The sequence below is a fragment of the Procambarus clarkii genome, chromosome 4, assembly GCF_040958095.1.
Source record: "Procambarus clarkii isolate CNS0578487 chromosome 4, FALCON_Pclarkii_2.0, whole genome shotgun sequence".
NCBI classification, from domain to species: Eukaryota; Metazoa; Arthropoda; class Malacostraca; order Decapoda; family Cambaridae; genus Procambarus; species Procambarus clarkii.
Genome location: NC_091153.1, coordinates 4,955,333 through 4,959,970, shown reverse-complemented (window position 1 = coordinate 4,959,970; position 4,638 = coordinate 4,955,333).

Below are 4,638 nucleotides of genomic sequence, written 5' to 3'. Positions count from 1 at the left end.
GGAATATTTAAGTTTGTTTTTAGCTTCATTTATTTTAAAAGTTTTCTTTGCTAGTAAGTATTCTAATATCTAAAAACTAAGAACGTATGAATTCGTGACTATAGACGACTGTCACAATATGTACTATCTAAACAATAGGATGAATTGCACTTTATGTAAAATGCAATTCCTCAATAATTATGCAGGCGATGAGTCACAATAACGTGGCTGAAGTATGTTGACCAGATCACACACTAGAAGGTGAAAGAACTACGACGTTTCGGTCCGTCCTGGACTATTCTCAAGTCGATTGTGACTGGTCCAGTCCACAATCGACTTGAGAATGGTTTCATGACGGATCGAAACGTCGTCGTCTCTTCACCTTCTAGTGTGTGGTGGTCAATAATTAATTAATTTACCGCTTAGGCAGGAATGTTGGAGGAAATAATTAACTAACAAGGGTTCAGATGACTTTCTCCAGATAGATGATAATACATTGAGAACAAGTAATATAAGGCTCCTGAAAGTGGTAAGTACTACACTGTATTGAAGGTGAGTTACTTAGTGCATTCGAGAACCGAAAACATAGAAAGCGTGAATGGAGAACAAGATATTCTGAAGACAAGACGGTGAATATAAGAGGGCTTATCAAGTGAATTTTAATCTCTGTGGGATGTTTACACGAGACATGATTAATTTCGTACTGAATTTAATTGAGACAAATAATGTTTTATTAAAAAGTATATAGCGGTTTAATAAACAATTAACAAAAGCGGAGCGTTTTAAAAAATATATGTACAAAACGAAGCACATAAAATAACCTTTGAAATTAATTTTCAAGGATATGCACAAATTCTTTTGACTCGAGAAAGATAATTTGGTAATAAGTTGAAAAAGCAAACATGAAATCATTGTAAGTACTTCAAATATAATGCAGTCTTGACAGGAAGAAATCCTTGCTAAGGTATCGAAATTTGCAGACTATTTTATGTGTAATTCTTTTTTCGTGTTTCTCAAGATGGGTAATAATAAAAAATGCTCATTAATACCCAAGTGTAATCTTAGAAGCGCATGTTGGTTAAAAAGAACTTAACAAAATCTTACAGTGCGTGAAATGAGTAAATAATATTAATATTAAAATATATGAATAAGAAATCTTTTGCAGTTTTTGCAAAAAAATTAAGTATATTCTGATCCAAGAAGCAGCTCAGGTCTGTTATTAAGCCATTATACAAGCAAATTTAAACATAAATTGAAATTAAAATAAATGTAATTTATTTATTAATCACCACTTCTATTTTTATTGAGATATATATAAGAGTTGTTACATTCTTGTACAGCCACTAGTACGCGTAGCGTTTCGGGCAGGTCCCTGGAATACGATCCCCGCCGCGAAGAATCGTTGTTACAACCAAGTACCCATTTTACTGTTAAGTTAAACAGAGGCTACAGTTAAGGAATTGCACCCAGTAAATCTTCCCCGGCCAGGATACGAATCCATGACAAAGCGCTCACGGAACGCCAGGCGAATGTGTTACCACTTCGCCACAGAGACTGTGAACTGAGATTTTGTAAGATATTCGACAATAGCAAGTAAACTCCAACAAATGAAACTATAACTAAAATTTCTTATTAATTTAAATCAGCAAAGCCCAATAGGAGCATTTGTGTATAATGACGCCCAGATAGAATGCCCAAAATACTTATTTATGTTAAGCAACGCTCCAGACGCATTTATATTAAAATCTTGACACAGATTTCTCGATTTCTCTCACAATGGCATCAATTATGTATGAAACAAATGCTTTAAACTTTTAAAATTCGAATTCTGTCACGATTCCAATACTTCCTCCTTTATTGATAAAAGGGAAACCAAAAAAGAATAGAGTTGCTCATTGATGATTAATTGCTTTAGAAAAAAAATTAAACCATTTCACAGCTTGATAACTTTTTAACAAAGAAAATTATTTCAATGCTCGTCCTCCAATGGAGACGTGACTTTAAGGGGGACTGAGCACAGTAAAAAATAAAAGATAACATATTAACATATATCCTTGCAACGTGCGTCGAAAGAACTATTAACAGCCAAAATGAATCCACCATTGTGGACGTTCAGCATTTATAAGTATGACCAATGCGTTATCCCTAGCATGTGGATCTGCTTAAGTTATCATTAAATTAGGCATGACTGGTGAGTTGGTGTAGGAAAAGACGTCGCTGGTGTGTGGATTTAAGTTCATTCGTTAGAACATCTATACTTGCACAGTGAGCTACATTTGTGAGATATTATTGGCAGTCCGTAGGCAGGTGTTTACAGGCTTTCTTCATAATTCTAAATTAATAATAATACTTGAATATTAAGGTGGAGAGAGTGTGTGTGTTCATTATATTATCAAGTCTGAATTGCCATCTACAGCAGCATAATAAATACAGATATGGGGTGCCTGAGCCCCTCTCCTTGGGTAAGAAATTTATCTTATCGCTGATAAATTCACCTTTCTTGCATGCATAATGAATGAGGGGCTAGTCACTAATATTTTTAACGCTCCACGAGCCTAAGCCCCGCCCCAAGTAGATAGGACTAGAAGCCCATTTAGAAGATTACTCATAAGGTTTACATTCATGGTCCTTCTGAGATCACATTTTAAAAGATAGAATAGAATTGAGAACAACGGGTGGCTGCCGAGAGTGAGGTGGGGAGAGGTTTGAGAGCATGCCATTAGGCCCTTTGTTATTTGGTTTCTACTCTGCCTTTCAAAATGTTGACTGTGTCAACGAAACGTCTATCTTAGCGTCAGGTCACAATAACACATCAAGCTTATTATCTTCACAAACAACACTGAAATAATCGACAGATATAACAACAGCAGGAGACTGGACAAGTTAATAAGGGTTTTGTTGGAGGAGTTTGGAGGCCTGGGACTTACCTTAGCTGGGTTGTTGGAGTGCTGGGAGTGGAGGGAGGCATATTACTCACCTTAGCTGGGTTGCTGGAGTGCTGGGAATGGACGAAGGCTTGGTACTCACCTTAGCTGGGTTGCTGGAGTGCTGGGAGTGGAGGGAGGCATGGTACTCACCTTAGCTGGGTGTTTGGAGGGCTGGGAGTGGATGGAGGCATGGTACTCACCTTAGCTGGGTTGCTGGAGTGCTGGGAGTGGAGGGAGGCATGGTACTCACCTTAGCTGGGTGTTTGGAGGGCTGGGAGTGGATGGAGGCATGGTACTCACCTTAGCTGGGTTGCTGAAGTGCTGGGAAAGGAGGGAGGCATGGTACTCACCTTAGCTGGGTGTTTGGAGGGCTGGGAGTGGATGGAGGCATGGTACTCACCTTAGCTGGGTTGCTGAAATGCTGGGAGTGGAGGGAGGCATGGTACTCACCTTAGCTGGGTTGTTGGAGTGCTGGGAGTGGGCGTCGACGGAGGCATGGGAGGAGTCCTGGACGGAGCCCCGGCTCAACTTTCTGGCGAGGGCTGACCGTCTGCTCCCCGTGCTGCCGTGCCTGCGGGACCAACACGCCCACCTCTCGTTAGGATCAGAAGTGCTTTACCACCAGTCCTTAAGACCTACATAATAGCCACTGGTGCCAAGCCGAAAGCCTCATTTTGGAATCCAAATTCAAAGTAATAAAATGTCAAATCAAACAACATATTGTGTGACATCAGTGAATATTTTAGTTACTAAAATATAAAAAATAAGGAAATCAGAATTTAACTTTAATTTAGCAATGCTAATATCATTAGTAGAAATTTTTTAAAGCTACTTAATGGCAAGAGTCAAGACCCAGACAACAGTGACAGAAGAAGATGAAGAGGAAATGAAGAAGATGAAGAAGAAGGGAAGAAAGAGAAGAAGAAGAAGGAAAGAAGAAGAAGTAAAGAATAATAATAAGTAGCACCTAGTGGACGGTGACTTTAATGTTAATGTTTCATGTTTTAAGAGTCTTATATTAGAGCAGGTGGACTTGTTGATGACATTAATATTAAAGCCTCATGCACAAATCCAACAGGAACCTTCATGAGGGCTCGAACCTATACACTGAGGGTTCCAAGGCGAGCTCTAGTCGATTACACCACGACATGGAAAAAGAATTGCAACCTGGAGTCGTGGTTGTCCTATGTCGAGTCCTATGTTATGGTGCAATCAACTAGAGCCCGCCTGGGAACATTCAGCACATAAGTTCGAACCGTCATCACGGCTCCTGCTGAATTTGTTCATTGATATAGAACGTTAATGTGGACCAGACCACACACTAGAAATTGAAGGGACGACGACGTTTCGGTCCGTCCTGGACCATTCTCAAGTCTCACAATCGACTTGAGAATGCTCCAGGACGGACCGAAACGTCGTCGTCCCTTCAATTTCTAGTGTGTGGTCTGGTCAACATACTTCAGCCACGTTATTGTGACTCATCGCCTGCAACGTTAATGTGATTTCTCTGTGTACAAGAGTCTCATGTTAGCGCAGGTGGCTTCGTTAGTAACTCATCAATTAAAGAAGTTACAATTATAGTCACAATTATATTTGTGACTAGGTTTTTGACCACGATAATTTCCCTATTTCATGTTCTTTCTGTTGGCATTTCTTAATTTTCTTTTGCTTTATTCTATATACATTCAATTTCCTTTATTTTCCTAATTTTGTTAAAATGTTTCCTCAGCCA